The following is a 26,889-nucleotide window of genomic DNA, read 5'->3' on the forward strand; positions in this document are numbered from 1 at the left end:
TGCTGTTGGCCTTCCAGGACCACACGGGGCCGTGAGGGGGTGGTGAAGCGATTCTGCAGACTCGACAGTACTCCCAGACAATTTCAGGCTCCCTTTTCTGGAGGGTGTGCCCTGCGTTTACAGAAAGGAAGACTGAATCACAGAAAGGAAAACAACTGTGACTCAGCAGCTCTGGAGCAGAGAGGAAACCAAAGACTGGGATTCTCATTTCCCTGCTTAACTTTTGGGCTACACCGTCTAGAATGAAAAAGTCGAGTCCTTTTTCATTCCCACAGTAACTTCGGAGGCAGCGTCTAACTGTGGAAGTGAGTGATCGTTTTGCTGACAGGCAAACAAGTAAAATCACCTGGTCCAAATGCAAAACACACACTTTGGGAGCTTAGGGGTAGGTGGAGCGGCAGCAAGAGGTTTCAGGAGTGTACAAAAGAGATGTGAAAATCGCAATGATAGGGGCCTCCCTGGTGGCACAAGGGGTTAAGCGTCAGCACCATGAAGCCAATTGCAACTACTGCAGCACGAGTTCAATCCCCTGTCAGGGAGCTACCCACAGGGCGCAGCAGACCTCTCCTGTCTCCCCTCTGCTCCCCTCAGCAGTGTATTTAAGTAGATCTGCCTGTTCTGCTCCCCACTCTGTCTCTGGTGATCCTCCCCCTGACTTCTGGCCTGCACCTCAGCTCTTGAATGCATAAATAAATAAGTCTTGAAAAAAACCCAATGATAATGAAATGAATAAATAATCATCTCACTGCTCACATTATCCCTATAAGGTAGGTGCTATTATTATTATTACCTCCTCCTTATAGGCCAGGAAACTTGGGGAACAAGGGAATGAGGCAAATGTGCCCCTCAACCTGTCGCTGGTGGTGGTTATGAACACAGAGGAGGGTCAACTCTTTTTAGCTGGGCTCTGCCATTACTTGCCCGCTGGGTACTTTGTGCTCATTAGAAACAGGTGCCCCTGGGGCAGGTGATGACTCTTTGGGTTAAAGGCTTGACAGGCGATGCTGGGCCCGCGCGGCAGAGTCCCTTTCAACTGACCCTCCCTTCTCTGTGCCTGGTGCGGGTGTTGGTGACAGCACCTTGGCGCCCACACAAGCTGGTTTCGCAGCTTTGGGCTACATCCTTTATGTCCTCGAGTGTCTGCTTCTCCATTTAAAAATTAGAACGAAGCTGCTGACCTCAGATGGAGGCTTGTAGAGAGGATTAAGCACTGGATTTACTTGGTGCAGGGAATACTACGGAAGCCAAATCAATCTTGAGATAGCTGGATGGTGCCTCTTGTTGGATCATAAACTCTTTGGGGATAGGGAGTAGCCATTTAGACACTCCTTTTGAAAAGGCAAGGACCGTATGTCAGAGAAAAGGCGCTGGTGTTTTATAGGCAGAGATCATGTCTTCAATTTCTACTGAAAGATGTTGGTGCTTTAGTAACTCGTGCCATTATGTTCTCCCTAAACTGTCTTCCTGGGACGACCGTCCGGAGCACACTGCATTCATAAAACAGAGCTGATAGCAGCTAGCTGAGAATTGCCTTCAGCACAAGAATGCCCTTTCCTGAGCCTGCAAGGAGCATCCAGGGACATTATGCGTGATGCTGGCACGTGCCCGCCAGGACTGCCACTTAGAAGCTGTGTGACCTGGGAGACATTCCTTAGCCATGGACGCTGCTCCACTGCAGAGTGGGGACAATTCCACTTGGGACAAGTGTGCATGCTAGCAGGATCTATTATCAAGGGAAAAACATTCTGCAGAGGGGATGGGGGTATCAGGTGCTTTATCTCGACTTCATGGCACCCTGAACAACTCTGGGATCGTGTTAATAAGCAAGGAGAAAGGATACCTGACGAGCAACTGCTCTTCTACCAACGATACATGAATATTCCTTTCTCCCTGACAGATTTCTGTGCTCTCAGGATGGACATATGCTTGATACTTGGGCCAGTGCCAGGCTCAAGCTCTGATTAGCTTTGACTAGTCAGGGTGATCTCTTTCCTCTTATCAAGGATTAAGTTATGTATTGACACATGGCTTCACTTGGGGTAATAAGATTTGAGGAACAGGGTGCTCTGGGACCTTAGGGCAAAAGGTTCTTTTTTCCTAAACAGAGGCTCAAGAACCTGAAGAGTTCTTTTTCTGCCCCTAGATGTTGCTGTATGATGATGTGATGGCTGGAGCCATGCATCAACCTTGTAGTGATGAGGGGCTCTGGCAGGGTAGATTAAGGTCGGTATGCTGAGGTCAGCACACTAGACAGAGGGGAGAAGCTCATGTCACTAAGAGTCCACTGAGCTGCTGAATGAGCTGGAGCTACTTTTCTTCCCAACTTCATGTTTTTATGTGAGATAATCACATTCCTTATTGTTTAGCTATTTCGAGTTGGATTTTCTGCTACTCGCACCCACGGAGATGCTAGTTGATATTTTTGTACGATGAGATCAGTAGAATGGGTCAAGATCTTTTCTAACGGAGGCACTAGGAGGGCGCCCTGGAGCCCCGCGGGGACTCAGAGCAGGTGCGCTACTGCACTCGCTTCCCTTACCTCTGGCTCAAGTTCTCGCTCATTATTTACTCTACAATATTTTGGGTGAGTGACTCCCAGAGGGCTCGGTTTGAGATTTCTGGGGCGCTTGCGGTGGTGGGGTCACAACCCTGCCTGCCCTGCCGGGCATTACCGAGTGTGGCCCCCCTCAGCCTGTGGGGAAGTAGTCAGACTTTGTGGTCTGGGCTGGGAGACCTGGATCCTCAGTCCTGGCCCCACTGTTTACTATTTACTTACCGATACTCCTGAGCAAGATGCTTCCCCCACTGCGCCTAGGCTTCCTCATTGGTCAAAAGAGAATGTTCACGGCTTGTCTGTGGCTTGGTTGGGAGAATTCCACGTGGGGAAATGTCGCTGGCTCCTCCTTGATGCTCAGTAACAGTTTTCATAGCCGCTGGATTTTAGTTCCCTTTGTGTCTTATTGGGATAGTACTGGCTGGAGTGAACCAGGCTTGAAATCGTGCTCCTATTGTTACAGGGCAGCCCCGATACAAAACGGGGTGCCTGACTGTGGGTCCTCACCCGCGCGCTTAAAAGGACTTATCAATGCTCCACTGCAGGCACACGTGAAAGGTTCATAAAAGGTTTATTTACAAGGGAAGGGGAAATGAGGAAATGGACAGCTCTGGGAGAAAAGTGGGAGACAAAGTTTTAAATGCGTCCCACCCGATCCACTGATCTGGAATCCCAAACGGCACTCTGAGAGCTGGCCGCGAGCCAGGAGCCGTGAAGCCAGGAGGCGAGTGACAGCGAGAGAGCCCAAGGCCCACGTGTTTGGTTTTTATATCCAACCTGGCTGCTTAACCCCACCCTCAGGTCCCAGCCACCTTCCCTTTGGTGGTGACGGGATTTGTCTTTCCCAATGTCCTGATGGCTTTGGTCTGGAGTGGGGGTGGCGTCCACAAAGCCTGTATGGGATTAGCTCAGAAATAAAAAGAGAAAAAAATAGAAAAAAAATTTTTTTTCTAATGAATTATACATTTAAATAATAGATATATAATACTCTGAAGTTTGTCTCCAGGTCTGGCACTCCTGTTCAGGGCTGTCATACCTGGGCTGTTTGCTCTGCCTGAATTCTTCTCTCAAATAGCCCTGGAGGCTCCTCCCTCACTGTTTTCAGCCTTTACTCAGGTATCACCTCATCACAAAGGTCCCTCTGACCCGCCTCTCTAGGATATGTTTCCTCCAATCTCCTCACCCCATGTTATGCTTCTTGGTGGAACTCAGCATCGGTGGCCACGCACACATCACTCGTCTCTTGTGTCTTGACTGTGACCGTCTGCGACCACACCATGTAAGCTTCCTGAGGGCGTTTTGCTGCTGCTGTTGGCAGTTAAGTCCAGGTCCTTGCTCATGTGGTACCTCTGGTGGCTCATATACATTTAAAAAATGAATCAAAAAGGTTGTCCAAAGCTTCATTTCTAGAACCCCATTCCGCCAGAGGTCCAGGACATCAGTGACTAAGGTGCAGGGTCAGCAGGGAGACACCTGACCTTGAACTCCGGCTCTGCACTTGCTGACTTGGTGGATTTGGTCGAGGTCCTCGGCCTCCGATTATCATTATTATCATTGATTATTGTCTGATTATCATTCATTACCAATGAAATGGGTTTAAAAAACATATCTCTTCCACTTGTTCCACAGATAAATAAGATTCTGAATAAGGATCTGAGACCGCCACGCCTGGTGAGTGGCGGTGCTGGGGAGGTGGCTGAGCAATCATCAGAGGCAGTTGCCAGGAATCAGAAGCGTCTCTTCACTGCTCCCAGGTGGGTGCTGTGAAATGAGACCTGAAGTATTTCATCAGGCAAAATGAGGCAGGATTGTGAAAAATGGGGCCTCCCTGGTGGCCCAAGGGGTTAAGCACCGTACTATGGAGCAATCCGCGGCCTCTGCAGCATGAGATCGATGCCCGGCCGGCCAGGGAGCAACCCACATGGCGCAGCAGACCTCTCCTGCCTCGCCCACTGCTCCCCTCAGCAGTGTATTTCAGTCAGTCTGCCTGTTCTGTTCCTCACTCTGTCTCTGGTGGGTCCTCTCACCCCCACACCTCTGGCCTGTGCCCCAGCTCTTGTATGCACAAATAAATAAATCTTTAAAAAAAAAAAAGAATTATGAAAAATGTAAAGCGAAACAAGCATCCCGCAACTGCTGTCTGCCCAGGTCAGCAGTAAGAAAATGAGAACATTCCACACACACAGATGTTAGGGAGGGGACTTGGCCAGAGCGGGGTGCTCACGCCCTCTGCCACACCAAGCCAGTTCCTTTGAAGCAAGGCATTTCCCCTCCTCTCCTCCGCAGGTTGACCACTATAAATACTGCCAAAGCCCTCTAGCAAGAGAAGAGCCCCACTTCACTATTTTTAGCTTTCCCTTGAAGTCTTACATTTCACATTTTGTTTTCAGAGTTTGCTTCCAACCCAAATAAACCCAGGCCCAGAAACGAGAGGACACGGGTTATTACTTTCAGATTCTCTCAGAAGGAGGGGAGATGTCAGTCGCGTGTCTGCTCCCAAGGGCTGTGCCAGCCACAGCAGGGCGCTGCCCGTCCCTCGGGTTGGCTCCTGACAGCAGAGGCCACTGCCTAATGGACCCACACTCCCTGACCCTGCAAGAAAGCCCAGTAAGAGATAATCTTCCAGGATTTTCTATTCAGATTCTGTAAAACCTTTCTGTTCTTGAAGACAATACCCTGCTGCTGTGAGTATTGTCACCATAACCGATGGAGGGAGCATGCCATTCATTCATTCATTCATTCATTCATTCAAGAATTATTAGGTGCCAACTGCAAGCCAAGTACTGTACTCAAAACTGTCTGCTCTCTGTGTTCTTTCCTAGCAGGACAGCTAACAAAGCACTAATTAGTAAAAAATTAATTGACTCACAAATCAATTCAGATTCAAACAGAAGACCTTTTATGTTCGTTATAATTACAGTTAGTAAAATAATTGTACGTTAACACACGACAAGCTCGACATAGCATTCATTACTTGCTGGATAATATCCTTAGCTCTGTATGTATTAACTCGCTCCATCATCCCTATTTTCAAATGGGGAAACTAAGAAAGCAAAAGGTTAAGTATCTTTTTGAAGTCCCACAGGCAGCTAAGTGGCCAGCGGGGTTTTGAAGGTCAGCCGGATGGATTTTAGAGCCCATCTAAGCATCTGTGATCCCGTACAACCTCTAGGATAGCCGCTACGCGGTAGACCAAATGAACACAGAAACTGCAGGTGCCAGCAAGGAAGCTGAGCTGGGTGGGGAGGCAGCCCCGGGAGGCAGAGGGGCCTGTGGGCTGGGAAAAGCCCTTGAGGTCTGAGAGCAGCAAGAGCTCCTTCCTGCTGCAGGAAGCAGCGTGGCACATTTCAGGGATGGAGACAAGGGGGGGCGGTGACCAGGCGAGCTGTTCTGTGGGGAGTCAGGGGGACAGGCAGGTGAAGGCCAAGCCTGATGGATTTGCAATTCAAATATGATCCAAAAAAGAAAGTTTCTGGCTGGACCATCTCACCTAGGGCTTGTGGGGGCTTGTGGGGGCTTGTGGGGGCTTGTGGGGGCTTGTGGGGGCTGCCATTTGTCCCGGAGCTCAAGGGTATGCAGAGGACCTTGTCACATCCTCCCTTGTGGCTCAAATTCTTTCAGCATTTTCCAGTCTTTCCTTTCTCGACATGCCTCTGAGTACAACTGACTTACCCCAGGACGGGGGTCTGAGCTGGTTTACGACTCTTGACCCGATGAACCAGAGTTAACCTCGATGAACTTGTCTCAGTCGGAGGGGCATTCATGCTGACCTCCAGAAGCCATGTTTAAAATTGGGGTTTAAAAATAAATTCTGAATATTAGGTTATTTCCCTGTGATCTATGTGATCTATGTGATCACAAAGGTGACTTTGCGAGAGGTTTCCAGTGAATCAAGATTATACTGTATTTGTGTTCCCTGCCACCTACGGCTTTGATAAAAGAAGGCTTTGTAGGGCCTCCCTGGTGGCGCAGCAGTTGAGCACGGGGTTGGGAAGCTGCCCGCAGCCTCTGCAGCGCCAGTTCGGCCACTGGCGAGGGTCCCACATGGCACGCAGACCTCTCCTGTCTCGCCCGCTGCTCCCCTCAGCAGTGTATTTCGTCAGTCTGCCTGTTCTGTTCCCCACTCTGTCTCTGGTGAATCCTCTCACCCTCCCGCACATCTGGCCTATACCCCCAGTCTTGTATAAATCAATCAATAAATCTTTAAAAAACAAACAAACAAACAAACAAAAATTTGTTTGCTTTTTCCCATCAGACCCTTTCCAGCCGGTGGTCAGCTCTCTCCGCTGTTCTGAGTTATTCAGAATTTTAAAAGCTCCCCGAACAAGAGCAGAACAAATTCAGTCACTCCAGCAACAGGATACTCTTGCCTTAGAATAATCCAGAAATTTGAGGACACTTCTTCCATCTTGAGGGGCAGTTATTTTCTGTAGTTGCCTATAAAAACAGAAAATCTGAATGTCCTTGATTCAAAAGGTGGTGGAAGCTTCGGGGATGCCTGTGCTCTGTGACTTGCTGGAGTGTCTTCAACAGTCTGGTCCTGGAAGGGAGAGAGACCGCCCAGTGTCTGCTGATGAGCTGGAGCAAACTGGGACAAGGAGGCAGGATGACCCAGAGCTTTGGGTCCAGCCAGGGATGGCTTCCCCACCGAGTAAATGTAGAGAACTTTGGAAAGAACGTAGGCTTTGGAAAATCAGTTTTTTATGGAAGATTGAGTCTCACAGTTTAGATGATTAGCTCTCTTGCAAAGATACTCCTGGGAAATATTACCAACTCCTTTCATGTAAAAGAAAATAAATATGACATAGGGGCTCTGTTTCTATTTGAATTTAGATCATGAAAAGCAGATTAGCGAGAAACTTCCACTTTGACGAGCAGTCTATTGTACTAGAAATTATTTTACCCACAAGAATGTAGTAAATGAATAAGTATTAGTATTTACGAATCCTTTTAAGGCATGTTTGGTCAACCTTTTTTTTTTTAATTTTTTATATTCCCCATACAATTACAACCCCCTTACTTTGACCCCAATCCCTCCTTTCCCCGCCCCCCACCCGCCATAAAGTGTCTCTGGTTCATAGTTGTTTGTCGATTTTGATATTTTCTTTCTTATAGTTATTCTTTTTCCTGGTCCCTTATTTAAGTTTTCTAGATTGCTGCTATGAGTGAGACCATCCGGTATTTTTCTTTTTCTTTCTGGCTTATTTCGCTGAGCGTGATCCCTTCTAGCTCCATCCATGTTGCTGCAAATTGCATGTGTTGGTCAACCTTTGAGATTGTTTCAGTCCAGGGTTAGAGGTTAGATATGTACCTCTACTACTGGGAAGATATCGTTTTTTGACTATCACTCCTAATTTTTCACAAAGTATTACCAACTACAAGACTCTGCACCATCTACATCTGGTTGCCGGTAAGACATAACCTCACCCATCTCTGTCCAACCATACTGGGTAACTTTCTGATTCTCAAACAAAAGCCCTTTTCTACCACAGGACCTTTGCACAGACCGCAATGCCAGTCCTCAGCCTACCCATCGCTGATCTAGACTCTGACTTTCTATAGATACGTTATTTCTTCAAAGTGGTCTTCCTCTAGTCCCCTTAATCATTCTTTTCTTCACTATCTGGTGTCGTTGTTTATAGCTTTCGCCACAACCTGACAGACCTTCATATTTAAAATTGTTTGTTGCCCATCTGCCCCTGATCCAACAAGTTTGATGGTCAATCCCCACAGCCTGCATATATAATATTCTTGGAATTTGTTCTCTGTGAATCTACAGTAGGTGACCCATGTTTGGCTGCAATCCCCTTTGATATATGGGCAAGAAAATGTCGCTCATTTCCAGTTGCCAGGGTTTGCCTGTATTTGGGATGACAACACCAAAACATTGGCTCTCTCTCGCACCAGGAATGTGAAGCTGATGTCAGGTGCCACCAGGGAAAGGATTGGTCACGACAGCTCTTTAAACACATAAACACATTCAACATGCAGCACAGCAGCACCTAGCTCAGAGAGAATTCCACCCTGTAGCACATGACAAGTTGGGGTGTAAGTCAAAGTACACTTAGCAAATGTTTATTCTGCGACGTGCTTTTCTTTTGTTCCCTGGAAGGGTAGCAGCATGCCCCGCCTGGATCTGAGGTCGCTGAAACAGGAGGAAGCTATTAACATATCAATGGAGAATCTCTTTGGAATCCAGAATTTGGAATAATATTTGCATCTCAAGCTCAGAACCGCCCAGGCAAGCCAGTTTATAGATTGCCTTTAATTTCCCCTTAAAACAGTGTCTGTTTCTGAATAAAAGATGAATCGAGGAGGGCTCAGTTTGTCGCGTGATTTATACTTAAGTTCTGCCTCCTTTGCATTCAGAGGCAAGCTGCACACACACGTCCCCACCCCAGACATTTGGATTCAGTTCTCAAGAAAAATAGCTGCTGGTTGCTAGAGCCTGCAGCTTAATTAAATTTGTCTTTGTCCACTTAATCTTCATGCTTACAAGAAGTGGGGTGGAATTGACACAGGGAAAACATACCTGAAAAATACAGGGATCACTAGGAGAATGGGCTGAGGAAGAGAGAGAAAATGCACTTTAAATAATGATAGTGGTGGGTGCCATTTAGAATGCGCCCCAGCTCTCTTTGCTTCAGGCATTAATAGATACCCCTGGATCGTCCCAGTATAAACACAGTGATCTAAAAAGTAAACTGTTGCACCAGCTTGGAGCAGAAATATCATTTTTTTGTCTTGCCTGCAAATTTCTATTTCCTTTTGGGGAAGAAAAATATATGAGAGGAAAGTGAAGATTTCTGTTTTGTGTAAAGTTTGGAAACCTCCTGCTCGAAATGAAGGGTTGTTAATAATAATAAAGTTCATAATAGCAACCATTTATCAGGCACTTTTTTTTAAGCCATTGTACTACAAGCTTTATATTCTTTATCTCATTTAATCTTGGCTCCAGACAAGGCTGGGACAATGGCAGGAAGCTGTCCCAGTTGATCAAGTGGCTGAGTCCAATTTTGAACAAGTGGCGTGCATTTGACTTGAAAATTCAAGTTTCAACCCCACGGAGAAGCCTGTCCACCTGGGTTTTAAAACCCCAAGCCTTGGGCCTCCCTGGTGGCGCAATGGGTTAAGTGTCAGCACTAGGAAGCTATCCGCAGCCTTTGCAGCACGAGTTTGATCCCCGACCAGCCAGGGAGCTACCCACATGGCGCAGCAGACCTCTCCTGTCTCCCTGCTGCTCCCCTCAGCAGTGTGTTTCAGTGTATCCGCCTGTTCTGCTCCCCGCTGTTTCTGGTGAATCTTCTCATCCCCTGCATCTCTGGCCTGTACCCCAGCTCTTGTATGCATAAATAAATAAATCTTAAAAAAAAAAAAAGGTATCTGCGGAGCACTGCCCACCAGCCTAATGTCATAGCCAACGAGCACAAGAGAGTGAGCCAGACAGACAGCTAGCAACCAACTCCACACCTGACCATTTCGTTACCATTTAGATACCTGCTATGAAAAGAAACACACTTAGGATAGACGGAGACTCTATCTGAGCAGTATGCACATACTGGCTACCTCCTGCCTGCCTGTGATTTCTTTCCCACCCATGCACTGGAATGTGTGCACCCTGCAGCCTGACTGAGCGTCCGGATTCTGCACCCTGTAGGGTTTGCGTGACCTTGGAAAAGTTACTGACTCAATGTGAACCCTGGATCCCTCAGTTGTTGAATGGAAATAACTAGAATCCATGCCTAGGGTCGTTAGATGTTCTGAGTAGAGCAGTTAGCTTTAGAAATGGGCACACGGTGTGTTCAGTTCAATCTGCTTATCATTATTGGTCTCTGAAAGTGATCTCTATATTGTTTTCTCCCCCAGGCCCAGAGGGACTGGATTGTTTGCTCAAGATGTGAGCAGAGGGTTCAGTGATCCAGACTGTGTGGCCTCGGGCAGTCCTGTGGGCACCATTTTCTTCATCCACAAAAGAAAGATGGCAAATTCACTTGGGAATTAGAGCTAATACACCTCAAACACTTAACTCAGCCTGAAGCCGCAGCTGTTATTATTACTTGAGCATTATTTTTAGACTGTACAAAACATCACAATCCCTGACTCTACCTTTAATCCACAGTTTTAGTGGTGTTGACACATCTGTTTCAAAGTGAGATCTCCAAGTCCTTCTCAGCAGAGTGAATTGTCTTTCGAAGCTCTTACTTGGTGAGTAAATTTACAAGAGGGGTGTAGATAAGGCGTTTATCTGTCATTTGGCCTTAAAACATGTCTTGAATCGCCACCTTTGCCTGGGAATTTGTATCAATTTTGCTCAGGTGATCAGATTGTGTTTCCTAAAAAGTATGTGTTTGAAAATTTTTAAACAGCTACTTGTTTGCCGCTTCTGGGAGTTTTTACTGGCGCCTTCTCTGTGCATGGGGTGGAGCCGGCACAGACTCTGAGGTGGGCATCCACGTGTCCCAGAATATTCTCTCCTTGTTTGAAATCATTCCATAATTTTCCCATCTGAAGAATTTGGTCCTTCAACCATCTCTCATCATCTTCCCAAAACAGGAAGCATCGCTGCCTTTTAGATTTTTTTCTTTTCCCTGCTGTTCACCATTGCTAGTGCCCACACACAACTCTAAAACGTCAGAATTGCCACCAGTTTACCCTCATCCTTCGCCATTCCAGGGCAACTGGGGAGAAGTGGATGTTTTAAATTGCATTTGTGAATTTGGTTTTAACTACAATTTAATTTTCAAGTGGAAGGATTAAAGCCTCTTGTTTCTCGGTGCTCCTACCAGGAGGTGTTCCTCTATGGGACTCATCGGGTCTGTGCTATCCAGTCAATTCCCTTTTTGACAGATTCCTAGTGGGGTCTCGTCTCGCACGGACACCCAGATCACCCCCCCCCCCCGGAAGCTACCTTCCCCTCTCCAAACCATGAGCTCTCTCATTTGGTACCGCATCTCACTGTCCACCTGGCTCTATTCTCACCCTCCTTCAATCCCTTGTTACTGGGGCAGCAAAATGCATTGCTAACCGCGCCAGCTGTGGATTTAGAACATTCCACGGACTTCTGTAACAGGGTGATGTCCACAGAAAGAGGAGGTGCCAGGTTCCCTGCCCACCCAGGGAGGGTGGAGCTGAGTGGAGAGGAAGAAGCAGAAGAGAAAGTAGCAGCAGAGGAAGAAGGAGACTAGGAGAAGGCACTTGAAGCAGAGACACTTGTGAAGAAGGTGCACTTGGGCTTGGATTTGTACCAGGAACTTGGGGACCAGAAGGAGACACTTGGTGATGTTGGTGAGAGACCCGTGGGGAGGCTAACAATGGCACCCTTTCTCTTGACTTGTATTTTGATTTTGTTCCTTTTCTTCCAGACTTTCCTGGCCCCTCCTGCCCCTTTTTCCTATTGGGCCCCTGCCAGAAGGTGCCTTAGACTTGCTGGCAAGCTCTGGGCCTCAGTGGCCATGCTTTGAGCCAATGTAACTTCGGGTATTTAATTGTAAATTATTTTGAACTATATTCTTTCTCTTCTCTCTATTGCACACTAATTGTATTAAAGTTCCTTCCTATTGAAGGTCTTACACACTAGAGCATGTTTTGTCTTGATGTGGCAGATGGCAGAACCCATTCAGAGGTCTCAGAGTACCCCTCACCCGGCCACTAACACTTCCAATGTATTGTAAACAAAAATAAAGAGGTGATCTGGGGCCTCCCTGGTGGCGAAGCTGTTGAGCGCTGGGTTTCGAAGCTGCCCGCAGCCTCTGCAGCGCCAGTTCGATCCCCGGCCGCCGGGTGAGGGTCCCACATGGCGTGCAGACCTCTCCTGCCGTGCCCGCCGCTCCCCTCAGTAGTGTACTTTGTCAGTCTGCCTGCTCTGCTCCCCGCTCTGGCTCTCGTGAATTCTCTCACCCTCCTGCTCTTCTGACTGTACCCAGTGCTTGTATAAATAAATAAAATAAATCTTAAAAAAAAAAAAAAAAGAGGTGATCTGGGGTCAGCTCCTCCCCACATCATCTCCAGCCTGCTCTGTTCTACTCACACTGTACTCCACTTCTCTTTCTGGAGCAAAAAGGCCCTGCCTCAGGGCCTTTGCACCGCCTTTCCCCACATCGATCTCCAGAGCTCTCCTCTCAGACATTTATTTGCATGACTCTTCATAACTGCTTGCAGTCAGCAAAAATGTCCTGTCCTCTGGGAGCCTTCTGTGACTCCCAAATACCCTGCCCAGGTCACTCTGACCCACTCTCAGGTCTATAGGCTTTGTAGGGCCAAGTATCGGGAACAACCTTTATGTTAACTTTGCGATCTCCTTCCCCTTCTAGAACAGGGTGGAGCAGGAGCCCTGGCTAAGCACTATTGATCTTTGGGGCTGGATAACTCTTTGTTGTGGGACTGTCTTGTGCAGTGCAGGCTATCTGGCTGCATCCGGGTATTTACCCACTAGATGTCATTTGGACACCGATTCCTCTCCCCTTCTCCCCCCTAGTCACGACAACTGAAAATGTCTGCAGAGAGCAGGGCCCGACTTAAGGTTTTAGCTGCAGATTCTCTGGACATTGGTCATGAGCACATCCAGGTGAACAGAGCCCGCCATTTGTGCCTCAGAGTGTAGGGTTCATGCTCCGAGGAGGCCCCGGAGGAACCCCTACATGCGCCCCCAGCCTCACCAGATGAACCTGAGTAAGAGTAGGAGGTTCCTAGCCAGAGAGGACTTTTCACAGAAAAAAGCCGTCCCAGAAGAAAGCGAGGAAGCAAAAGCTTACGGCCTACTGTAGGGGCAGGAGGACACAGGGAAGGTTTTCTATGATTTGAGCAGCCGGGGTACAAGAGGCGAGAGTCCCGCAGCCCTCGGTGGCTTTTGCAGGTTTTTACTGGGATTTTACAAGTACACAGCAGGCAGCGGTGCTGGGGCCGGGAGGGCCCGGCTAGACTTCACTCTTTCTGGGCTCTCTGGTGTTTTCTGGTGTTCTCTGCTTCTCTTTTGCTCTTTTCCACTCTTTTGTTCTCTTCTGCTCTCTGCTCTACTGTCTCTGCTCTACTGTCTCTGCTCTACTGGTGACCCCGTGACGCGGCCCTAATAAGCCCAGCCTTAGCCCAGGTGTACGCACTTACGCATGCCCACACCCTCCTCCAGGGGCCCGCCATCAGGCATGCATTTGGGACCACAGGGATCCATCATCAATCCTAATGGCGGGAGGGCAGCAAAGCCTGAAAATCACTTACCCTGCACCTACAAATAAATTTTGCATAAAATAAATGCAAATCAAAGTAAAATAAATAATTTTTTTTAAGTATCTGCAGACATTCCCAAGTGCCTTGGGGGGTGGGGAGCATCATCTCGTCCCCCGCTGAGAACAGTGGCTGGTCATGCCAGGGCCAGCTTCCATTATCCCCCTGGGGGGCTCTAAGTCAGTCTCTGTGATCCTATGGCTTAGGTTGAGGGAGGCTTCTGGAGTTTATGGTTACCTGAACAGCACCCCTGGGTGGGGTTCCTATCCCCTCTTCTCAGAGCCTGGAATCCTGCTCCCCCGAAGCAGCCAGCAGCGCAGACAGGGCAGGCTGAAAGTCAAGTTGCATCTCTTTACTGTGGACCCCCAGGAACCCATGAGGACCCGGAGGGGGGGGTCGCCTTCCTGAGGGGGTCACACTACCTGCTGCCTCCAGGGGCTGCCTTGTGCTGCAGCCCCTGCAGGCAGCTCTTCTCTAAGCTCTTTACACAGTGGACTTTGCCCAGAGTGCAGAGAAATAAAAATATGATGCAACATCTACTAGTGACATCCTCCTAGGGAATTCTCTGTTCTGAACTCCTTGAAGGCTTTTCAAAAACAAAACAAAACACCGCAAGCTTTTGAGGAGTAACACACTTATATGCTCCGGAAAAAAAAATACAAAAGGAATATAGTGGGAATTCATGTTCCTGTTTGCATCCACGTGGTCCCACTTCCACAGACCTCCGTGGATTAATTTCTTGGGTGTTCTTCCCGAGTTTCCCTGTGTACATGAAATACAAACATTTTCTTGTGCTATGTTTTACTTTCTCAATACAAGCTCTGACATCTTGCTTTTTTGGCTCACCTTATCCTGATATCTTTCCCCATTCGTGAAGAGCGAACGCTTCCTTCTTGATAGATGCAAGACACCCCACTTCATGACTAAGCTCAAATTGATTTAAATAAACTGATTCAATCCACCTGTGGATGGCTACCTGGGGTGTTTTCTTCTTGTCTCTTATAAACAGTGCCGACATGAAAAGTCTCAAGATAGATACACTATTTCCCTATATATATCAGCGAGATAAATCTTTGTTCCATATAAAATTGCTGAGGTTATAGATAACAATATTATTGATAGAGCTTGTGGAAGGTTCTTGGAGCAGGAGAGTCCAAGTGGCCATGGTATGGGGGAGGTGAACACACACCCTATAGGGATTAGTCAGAACAATTGAATGAGAGGAAGGTGGAATGCAAGGTCTCCCTAAGCTGGGGCATTTAACACAAATGAACAAATTAGAATTGGAGGAAGGTGGTGGGGGTGGGGGGTGGGGGGTAGAGCAGTCAGGAGGATGCAGATAGCTAATGAAGACACCCCACTAACGGGCTGACTTGGGTGAAGGTCTTCAGGACCCCCCTCCATTTCCTCCAGGTACTTGGTGAGTTTCTGCTACATTTGCTTGTATGTGTGTGTTGGGGGTGGGGCTGAGGGGTTCCAGCTAGAATTTTGCCAGATTTTGCTGAGAAATTGCCAGATGGTTTTTTGCCAAATTTTGCCAGAAATTGCTGAGATGGTTCTCTTGGTAAAATCCCATTTTACAGATGAGGAAGAGAAAGTTCAGAGATGTTAGGGTGACTCCACAGTTTTGGATCTCCCGACGCTAGAGTCTAGCTTTGCACTCAGATGTTAACTGCTGGTACATCTGTTACATGCAGGCTGTTAGGCAACAATAAACAGATCTTATTTTATCATTAGAAAATACAAACACACATGATAGAAGATGTCCAGGGTTTCTGTTATTGTTAAAGATGACTTCTTGTGCCATTAAGCCCAGCATATTGTTACTGTTTATATGTTCTCTGTTTCCAAAGGTTAAAGTGTCCCATCAGTTTGCCTGAAAACTTAACACAGAGAAACATCAGGCTCAACTGACCAGTGGCTTATGTTGTAGCCTTTCCTGCAAAGTTCCCAGTGAATTGCAAGTGTTGACATTTCCCATTAGCAGGAATGCCCAGTCTTCTCTGCACTGGCATTGCATGCCTGTTTTGTGCAAGTGGCTGGAGTTTACAATAGGGGTTTGTTCTGATTTCTTCCACCTGCTCTTCAAACTGTGGGTGACTTCTTTCCTGGTTACCATGTGCTTACAACCCCTTCATGCTGCTACAGGAGGTCCCACACGCTACAATCCATCTTCCCTCTGCTTCTGGGATCATTTTCTTTTTTGCATAATAATCTTTAAAAAGGTACACACACACAGTTGAGGTAAATTGGCTTCTAACACTGTTTATAATTTGGAGGTCTATGTTCACACATCTTCAGATGCATGTTACCAAATCACACTGAACAACAAAGTACACCATTTTTCCTCCCTAGTCCATTGGGCCCCCTCTGGACCATATTTTTTGCTTGTGCTTGCATTCTAACTTCCAGCAGAACACTCCCCAGCCCCCCATCTCCATCCCTCTCGCCCCCAGCAGACTATTACTTGCAGCACTTTGAGAGCAGCATTGTTCTCCAGGACACAGAATGCACAGGAGAGAACAAACAGGACTTGGGAACCCTACAACCCTGATAATGGGATGCTACAATGCCTGGCCAGCTGGGAACAGCCTGATTGCCAAGGAAGCTCTTAATGGCTGAGAACCTGCAACAGGACTCAGATCCTGGAGAGAGGGGTATGGGGATGTGTGTGTGTGGATGAATAATTATGAATTTATTTTGGGGATTCGTGGAAACAGGTATGAGATCAAATAGCCTCACCAGGAATGACTGCAGTTCAGGGCAGTGTTAAATAGGAGACAAGTGAATCTTTATGCATTTTGCAAGATGCCAGTTGTGCTGGCTCTGGCTATGATCACCATTTGCCAGTAACTCAAGGTTCTTTGTTGAGATAAAATGAACCGACCCAGCCAGTTGTCCTTTTCTTACATCAAAATTAATGGAGCTCTGTTATGTCAAAATCAGGCTGCAAAGATTTTAACAATGTCTTTTACAGGAGACAAGATCCACTGGTTGCTCCACTCTGCCCTCCATCAGAAGAGAAAAAATTAGACACTTTGATCATTACCATAGTTTTTAAAGTGGGTCAGTCATAATAAACTCAATGTATTGAACACCTTTTTTGTCATTCTATAAAGAAAAGATTAATGGTGTGAATAGCATTAATAATTCATGTTGCAATTAGTAACACACACTGTGGGTCTTCAAAATCAATCAATCAACCAATCAATGAAGGCAGCTATCTGAACAATATTACCTAGGTGAATATCCAAACTGGTTGGAGATCCATTTAGTAATCTAAATGTTCTAGTCTGGCTGTCTGTAGGCATGACATCAATGAGCTGTGTGAACAGTTGCCATTCATTTGTCAATTGTGTGCTTGTGGGAAAAAAACTAACCAACCAAATCTAAGGCATGATGGCTGAAGATGGGTCAGTAAGGTGTGGCCCACAGGCCAACCACTGTTTGTGTCTAGCTTTGTAACTTCAGGTCATGTTTGAGCCTTGTATTTGAGTAGGATTTTGCCATGCATATTTGGAAGAACATTGTAGAACAAGCTAGTAAGGTACACTGCATGGCCAAATAGGGCCAAACAACTGTTTTTATAAATAAAGTTTTATTGGAACACAGTCACCCCCATTTCTTTATGGATTCTCCTATTCCTTGTGGCTGCTTTGACTCTATGAAGTCAGAGACTGACTGGCCCCCAAAGCCTAACATTCTTATTGTCTGGCCCTTTACAGATAACATTTGTAAACCCTCGGTATAGGGATGAAGCTGTAAATCAACAGCCTGCATTTGAATATCAGTTTTACTATTAATTCTGTGTAGCTTTAGTTATATACTTATGAAATGGCATTGTGAATACCTCTGAGCTGCTGTGAGAAGTAACATCAAGGATTCTAGTGGATACTTACTCAATGATAGTTATTATGATTCACCTGGTGAAAGATTTCCCGAGGTTTTCCCATACTCTCAATGCCCTAGAATATAATCCTATCAGATCTCTTCTGTCCTTATAAAATTAAGCATCAAAAATACTTGAGGAATTTGGATAGTTGCCCTTCCAGTTCCAGGAATAAGAGTTCACAAAATACTTGCAACATATTTGTAGTCTTGATCGAGTCACGGAAACTTAGGCGGTATTCAGTGGTATGCCGCCATGAAGCACCATGTTTGGTCTATTTTGGATATCATTTTGGTTCAGGACCAACAATTTTAAGGTATACAGATGAAATTTCTAAAAGACAAGAAGTTGGTGTGATCTAATCAAGACTCACAACGGTGTCCATAGTGCCCATGGGGACTGGAAGAAACAGGAGCATATTTACCAGGGAGTGATGTGGATTCTGGCATCAATTATTTAAGTCTGGGAACAGAGAGACTTGGCCAGACAGCAGTTCCTGGGAAGTGGATCTGGGGCCACAAACTCAATTTGAGCCAGATGTATACAGCTGCCCACAAGTAAGTGATCTTAGGTTACATTAACAGAAGAGCTAGTATATGCCTTGTGGGTCCGAGGAAGGTAAAGCAAGAAAACGATTTTGAGCTAGACAGCCCATGTTTGGAGAAGGGATGTTAGTTATGAAGACAAATGGCACATTTGAATGGGGATGTTGCCAGAGTTGTGTAGACCAAGGGGGGTTGGGGGGAGTCAGTCAGGTTAGTGAGTCATCTGGGAACTGTCATAATGAGGAATGCCTGAAAGATTCTAGGGATGTTTCCCAGGAAAAGACATGACCACAAAGAAGAGAGAACTTCTGGAAAGTCTGAATGTCTCCCATTTGGAAGATGCTGCCATGCTTTTTTTTTTTTCCCCAAACTGTAGGGAAATAAATGTGAGGTACAAAGCTTTTGGGGTATCTATCACCTCAGCTCACAATAGTTCCTCTACCCCTCACCTGTGCATCCTAAGTCCACAGTCTCAAAGGACGTAAGTACCTGGAAGCCATATTTGCCCTTCACCACCCTGCATTCCTATTATAGTTGACAGGACAGTGGATGGATGCCTGCCTGGAGTCAGAATAATCTGACTTTTCCCACAGGGAATATGTAATTGGACTTGGGGACACCTGTCTGGTTCCCATAGGGTCAGAGGTAATGGCACAGAGCGGGCACATGGGCAACTATCACCACTGTGCAGTGGAGTCTCTGAGAAAAACCAATCTGCAGAGGCCAGACGGGGCAGAGATGCAGAGGCCAGACAGAGGGTTTGGCCTGGCTGATTCCGTCCAGGATTCCACTTATCCCACTTCCTGTTTCGGTGCTTCCTGAAGCCTAACTGCTTTCCTGGACATGAGCTTCCTGAGAGATCTTTGTGTCCTTGCTGCAAGCCACCCCCCAACCCCCTTTGTACTTTTGCTAGTCCAACTTGTCCCTGCACTTGTAACTAAAAGTGCATTAAGTATTTCTGAAGAGCCCACAGCTACGCCTGTCAGCCACTGGAAGAGGATCCTCAGGAACAGGCTGCTTCTTTTCCTGGAATTTTCCAAGTGGAAGCTGCATGATCCTACGTGACTACAAGGCCCAAGGACAGAGCTTGGACTGGGCTTCAGAAAGAGCTGGAATTCATTGCCAGCTGAGGAAGGCGGGAGTGGTTCCTGAGCCCATTTCTCCTGCAAAATGAGGAGAGTTGAGGCCCATCTCACAGAACCACGGTGAGGGTGACATAATCTGGTCACGTCAAAGGCGCTCCCAACCGGCCGGGTGACCGAGTCTGTACCCTTTGTGCTCCTGCCTGATACATTCTGTAACCCTGGCGCTGGGCTGTGCGACATTTTATGAATCAGGTCCATGGCAGGATACCTCACTGGTTTTTTGTTTTCATGTGTGAGAAATGCTCCATCTTCTCATTTTTCAAGAAATGTCTGGAAATAAGGGGCCTCCCTGGTGGCACAAGGGGTTAAGACGCAACCTATGAAGCTATCTGCAGCCACTGCAGCACGAGTTCGATCCCCGGCCAGGGAGCAACCCACATGGCGCAACAGACCTCTCCTGTCTCCCCACTGCTCCCCTCAGCAGTGTATTTCAGTCGATGCGCCTATTCTGCTCCCCACTCTGTCTCTGTTGAATTCTCTCACTCCCCACACCTCTGGCCTGTACCCCAGATCTTGTATACATAAATAAATAAATCTTTGAAAAAAAAGAAATGTCTGGAAATAAGATTTTGACGGGACAGCTCATTTTGAAATATTATCCAAAAAAATTCAAATAATTTAAAAACATTCTGAGGGTCAAATAAATCAATCTGAAGGGTGATCTGGCCTCTGACCTGCCAGCTGCCAACCTCTGGAGTTCAGATATTCAGGGCTTCTCCAGGGGGCTCATGGAGAAGACACCTCTCCCCTCAGGGGCCAGGAACCTGTGTTTTATTTATTTATTTATTTTTTAAAGATTTATTTATTTATTTGTACAAGCACTGGGTTCAGACCAGAAGCGCGGGAGGGTGAGAGAATTCACCAGAGCCAGAGTGGGGAACAGAACAGGCAGACTGATGAAATACACTGCTGAGGAGAGCAGCAGGCGTGGCAGGAGAGGTCTGTCGCACCATGTGGGACCCTCATCGGTGGCTGGGGATCGAACCAGTGCTGCAGAGGCTGCGGGCAGCTTCGCAGCCCAGCGCTCAACCTCTGCGCCACCAGGGGAGGCCCTGTGTTTTATTTTTCTTGGTTTCTCCCCATCTCCTGCCCCCTGCAATCTCTGTTTTGAAGAGAAATTCTCCGAAGTGGAATTGCTCAAAAAAAAAAAAAAAGGTTCTGAGGCATTTGATATATAATGCCAAGCTGGTGCCCAGAAAATTATGCTAATTTACATTTCTACCATCAGTTTAAAAGAATGCTTCCCTCTGTGCTTGCCAGCGCTGGGTATCAACAATGAAAACATTCTTCTGCCAGTTTTACAGTTAAAAATATTCTCATTGTTATATTATTTATGATTTTCTCAGCTACTGACCTTACCAAGTGGCGAGAATCTAGAGGAACTCGAATGCTCATGGGCACTACTCAGAATGCAACATGGGGGACCTTGTAGAAAAGAGTTGGCTTGTTTCTAAAATGTCAAACTTCTACACAACCCATGGTCCAGTCATTCATGCCCGCATGTTTATCCAGGAGAAAAGGAAATCTATGTCCACGTCCCTGGGGACGGGTGCACAAACATTATAGTGGCCTTCGTGGCAGCAAACCCAAGCTGAAAATCACCCACCTGTCCATCAGCAGAGAAGTGTAAGCCAGGCTGTAGCCCTACCCTGCTACACTACTTGGCAATAAAAAGAATGAACTATTGCAAAGTTCAACTATTCATCCATATGCAAAGGATGGCGAACTCTAAATCATGCTGCAAAGTGTCAGACAAAGTAGACTCTATACTGTATGACTCCATTTACATTAAGCTCTAGGACGTATACACTGACCTATAGTGACAAAAAGCAGATCTAGTTGCCTGCTGATGGGGGGCGGGGGAGGGAAGGGAGGGGTCACCGAGGAACCTTTCGGGAATAAAGGATGTGTTCACTAAAGCGTGGTCACGGTCCGGAGGCAGATACGCGGGACAGAGCATAGCAAGTGGGGCCCTGCAACACGCCCCATTTATCGTATGTCATTGCATGTCAGTGAAGCTTTTTTAAAAGTCCCCCGAAAATATCACAATATTGTCATTGTTGTTTCAATGACTGTGATGGTTGGTCCCTGGGCAGGGATGCTGGTGCGGTCAGGCAGGAGGTGAATGCACAGTTCTGGGGGGCATCCATGCAGTGGGGCAGGCACAGCACCCTGGAGTCTCCCCGAACATGACAACCTCCTCATTCGTGACCCTGACATCTCCGGATGCCACCTGTCAGCCTTTTCTATTTCTTCGCATGGGCGTTGCCGTTTAAAATCCTCTAGGCGCCCTTTATGTGTGGAGGCCAGTCAACGAGGGTCTGTCCTGTGAGCTGCAGAGATGCTTTCCGGCTTTGCATTTTGGAGTTGAGTTTTGATGCTGATGCATCAGTGACATTTATTACTGATCTGATAACTTATTTCTTGGCAGAGCACTGCCCTGCGATATGTTTCTTGGCACCTAGGATCCCGGCTTCAGCACTTGCTATTTCAGAAAACAGGTCTGTCCAGCAACTCGGATTTGTGATCTTCCTTGTGACTCATTGTGTCTCTAAGTGGGTGCTGCTGACTTACAGGCCAAGCCCACGAAGACGAGGGGCTTAGGGGACAGGCAACTCCCCATAGAGTGACGTCCTGGGCGCTTGTCCTGAGACTCTTCTGACTTGTATGCCCATTCTCAAGTGAGGGTTCCTCGTAGTTCACCGCGTGCTGGGCCGTTTCACGCCTAGTTCTTCTAACCCTGTCACCGGGGAACTGTCAGCTCCAGCTTTCTGTGTAAGGAAACTCGCTTTGGAGGAAGCAAAGCACAGCTCCTATCTCTCCTGATCTATGGTGGGGATCTGTCTATGAGTTTTGAGCTCATAGATGCCAGCCTCCAACTCTCCCCTCTCACCCCACGCTTCCAATGGGGCTTACAAGTTTGTCTTAGAAGGAAGAGGTAGGAACACGTCATCCTTCAATCCTGACAAGAAACCTTAACCATGTCCTCGTTAGGTAGAGCAGGAAAAATCAGGGTCTCTGTAGGGGTGGGAGGCACAGTGAGCTGAGGTGTGTCTCAATGTTTCACTCCAGGCCCCACACAGAGAGAACCGAGCACTATTTTGAAAAGCACGACCCACCATGAGCACTCTGTGGCCAGAGGACTCAAGGAGGAAAGGCTTTGTATCCTGGTGTGAGATGATTTCACCGTCCGTGAGTTGAAAACAAAAGGTCTTCCCAGTTCCTGCAGAGTCCTACCTGGACCACATTTAAAAGAAGGTGCTAGAATAGGTGTGTCTGCTCTCTGCTAAGGGTTTCCAAAAGGCTGTCCAATTGGGGCCTGGGGACACTGGATCGGATCTCCTTTTGTGCTTTTGAATCTTGAATACCATACTCACCACGGAAGTCAGTATAGCAAGTTCATCAAAGATGTAGTAACTCAGCAGCTCCCTTCGTCTGTGCTCTGCTGACTGCACTCAACTGGACGTGGGAACAGCAATAGGGAGTACTTAACCTCTGCACTACTGACCCATGGTGGGGGGTCACTCCCCTCTGCAGGGCTGTCCATTGCATTGCAGGGTGTCTGGCAGCAGCCCTGGCCTCCACCCACTAGATGCCCAATTTGTTACCAGACACTCAGGTGTCCTGGGATCAGAAATCATCTCTGATAAAGAACCACTGGCCTAAGTTAATAAAGGCTGGACCGTGCCATTCAGAGTTAAAAAGACGTGCACTTAGGTGACAGGGTCAGTATAAATGTGTTGGGACATTTCTTTTTCTCTTACTTCCTCTTTTTTTGTACCAGCAGAACTTCCTAGTGGAAGTTAAGCTTGATGAGCATGCTTAGAAGCCTGAGAAATGTTTGCTTCAATATATGGCTGATTAGTACTTTTCTAGTGGCGCAGGGGTTAAGTCTCAGCACTATCAAGCTAGCACCGGCCACTGCAGCTCAAGTTCGATCCCTGGTCAGGGAGCTACCCACATGGTGCAGCAGACCTCTCCTGTCTCGCCCACTGCTCTCAACAGTGTATTCAATAGATCTGCCTGTTCTGCTCCCCACTCTGTCTCTGGTGAATCCGCTCATGCTGCCATACCTCTGGCCTGCACCCCGGTTCTTGTATGCATAAAAAAAATAAATCTTTTAAAAAAATAAAAATAAATCTTTTTAAAAAATATGGCTGATTAAAGAAAAACACTTCTAGCATCCTTTCCGCATTACAGATGATACTTACTGGCCTCAGACCATTTTCCGAGCCCATAATGTGTTATCTCCTGTGCTACCCACTGCTTTTCAAATACACACAGGTATCACCTCCATTTAACCCACGAGGAAACACAGACCTAGGGAGATGAAATAACTGCTTTAAGGTCACTCAGAAAAAACTGACACAGCTGAGATCTTCACCTAAATTTGTTTTAGGCTGGGGCTCAGTCACCCTCTGACTTCCAACTTAATATTCATTCACAGCAGGCATTTCCAAATTTAAAAACCAAAGAAAATAAAATCACTGCTCGTCTTCCCACTTAAAACTGCCAGGAACGTTTTGGTAACGTTTAGTGACCGATCCACCCAGACGCCTCTCCATGAAGAACGTGGATACTTTAGAGAAAATGGGGCATGCTTCACGTTTACTTTTTCTTGCTATTTGATGAGAAACCCCTATTGCTGTTCCCACATGAAGTTGTCTGTAATCGGCGGAGTCTGTGATTAAGGGAGCCTGCTGGATTACTGTTTTTTCTGAATTATTACTTTTCTTTATATTTCTGTGTTTTCATGATGTGAAATATTCTTCATTAGCATCATTTAAATGGGGCCTAAGTCCCAGCGGGGACACTGACACAATCTCCCATTGTCAGACATTCTGGGTGCCTTATGGCCTCCGCCCACCCCTGCTTCTCCCCAGCTCCTCTCCCCAGACCCTCTATGTCCTTCCTTCCTTCTTTCTTTACGGTTCTTGATTGATGCTGTTGAATTCATTCTCTCCAAAGGTTGTACTGATTTACATTTTTATCTGCTTTGTAGGAATGTCTGTATCTGTTTCTTCCAAGAAACTCAGAGTTTTCAATTACACACACACGCACACACACACACAGGCTTAGAGATACCACAGATGAAATCGCATTTGGTTTTTATTTGCATTTGAAATTTCTTTATGAAATACACGAGAAATGTATGTACTTCAAAAAAAAAAAAAAAGCAGTGGGCAGACGTGTGAGCGACAGCTTCTCTGAAATATGAGGAATATTTAGGCCCGTTGCGAAAAGGACAGCTCTTGCAGACCCAAGGGCTAGGCTGTATCTGTAGTTCTGCAACATACTCGCCGAGGAGCACAGAGAAGCCTTAACTCCTGACTCTTCTTGAAGAATCCTAAAGTCAGAGGATGTTTACAAAGGAGTACAACACGCCCTACGAAAACTCTCAACCCCCCTTGAGCAGTGACCATCTAATGTGTGCAGGATGAAACTGCAGGTATGAAATCTCTGAGATGCCAGATTGGGGGACACCTGCTGCCACCCCCCCCCCACTTTTCTCCTTGGGAGCCAGAGACAAACAAAGCCTTCCTGGGGCACAAATGCCTCCCCCCTTTTAAAAAGATTTGTTTATTTATGCATACAAGAACTGGGGTACAGGCCAGAAGTGGGGGGCATGTGTGAGAGGATTCACCAGAGACAGAATGGGGAACAGAACAAGCAGACTGACTGAAATACACTGCTGAGGGGAGCAGTGGGTGAGTCAGGAGAGGTCTGCCCCGCCATGTGGGTAGCTCCCTGGCCGGGGATCGAACTCGTGCTGCAGAGGCTGTGTCCACAGCTTCATAGGTTGCGCCTTAACCCCTTGCACCACCTGGGAGGCCCACAAATGCCTCCTCTGATGCTCAGCTTGCCTCTCATTTCTTCCCATTTACCCCAAACTAAAGTAATAGAACTTGGGGCCCACCATTGTGGACCCAAGCACAGGAGCAAGCAGGTGGGGACTTAGTGTATGGAAAGATTATTTCTAGATTATTGGCCAATGGGAGCAAACCACCAGAGCCACTTTCTTAGAGACGACACAGAAACCCCCACCTTACCAATCTCAGAAAACAAGCTGCAAGGATCAGACAGACCGAGCGGGTCAGACGCACGTTTTCTCATTGTCAAGTGGAGCCGGTAACAGGGACCTCAGAGGACTGGAGCGGATGGAGTGAGAAGCAAGCAGGAAGGCCGCTGAGACACGCAAACCAGCAGTAAAACATGTTCTCAACTTCCTGAGGCAGTTTCTGATTTTTTAATGACTTGCACTATGCTGTCTTTACAGAAGAAATGCTGCATTTCAACATCAGACCACAGGCTCTATGTATTTTTTAAATACTCCCCCAACCCCCAGCAAAAGATGAGGTTCCACGAACCCCATGTGAGCCCCCTGAGCCTCAGAGTCACTCTAGGCTTCCAAGCTGGACTCATGTTCATTCTCACTGGTCTAGTGTGATGGCAGCATCTAGGTCTCGGTGATCCACAGCTCGTGTGTCCTGAGGGATGTGCAAAGGGAGGGAGTCTTTGGCTCGGAGGCAGCACAAACACCAGGAACCTGATTCACAGCCTGGCGGGGGTGGGTACTGTCTGACTCCCAGAGGCTCCCCCAGGTCTTTGCTGGCCCTTTTGCTCTCTGACTCCCAGAAAGCATCCTCGGTCCGAGTCTCCCCTGCCAGCCAGCGCCTGGGAAAACGGAGCCCACCTTAAAACGTAAATGACTTCTCCTTTCTGAGGCGGAGCTCACACGCAGGGCTCTCTCTATCTCGAGTTCCTGAAGGCTGTGACTCACAGATTCCATCCAAACCCTGCCAGTTCCTCCACACCTTTCTAAGAAAGCCTTTGGAAGCCTTACTTTACTATTATCATTACTAATCGGGCCCAATTTGCATACAGTAAATCACCAAGATTTTTAAGTACAGGTTTACGAGTTTGACAGATGTCTCCAGTCTTGTAAACTCAGCCCTAATTGACATAGAGCTCCCCAGCCCCTCTCCCCAGCAATAACCACCCCGGCCTCCACTCCACTCCCCAAACCCCCCATTCTGATTTTATCACCACAGCTCAGGTCGCCCAGTTCTGGAGCTCCGTGTACATGGCACCAGGCAAAACACACACTCACATGGCTGCTGTCGAGATGCCTTCATGTTGTTCTGGGCCATGTTTGAAGTGACTCCTGGGTCACAACGTGCGGCGTGGAGACCAGTGCTTGCTGCAGCCATTCCTCTGTGGATGGCATTGACGGCTTCCTTTCCAGGTTTTGGCTGCTATGACTAAAGCCGCAGGGAACCGATCTGTAGTTTTGTGGAGACCATGCCTATGTATTCCTCTGGGATAAATGCATAGGAATGGAATCACGGGCCACGGGGCAGGTGCACATTTAATGTATGTAAAAGACACCACCTAACTCTCCTCCACCGTGGGGGCCTTCCCTGGTTTTGAGATTCCTGAGGACATGGGGTGCTCCTCGCCCCCTCAGTAACAGAAGAGAGAGCTAGTCTCGTTCTTCGTCTGGGGAGAGGGGCTGCCCACGCCAGCAGTGTCTCTTCG

This window comes from Talpa occidentalis, unplaced genomic scaffold (assembly GCF_014898055.3).
Source record: "Talpa occidentalis isolate TD23 unplaced genomic scaffold, MPIMG_talOcc4v2.1 talOcc4.10, whole genome shotgun sequence".
In the NCBI taxonomy this organism is placed as follows: domain Eukaryota; kingdom Metazoa; phylum Chordata; class Mammalia; order Eulipotyphla; family Talpidae; genus Talpa; species Talpa occidentalis.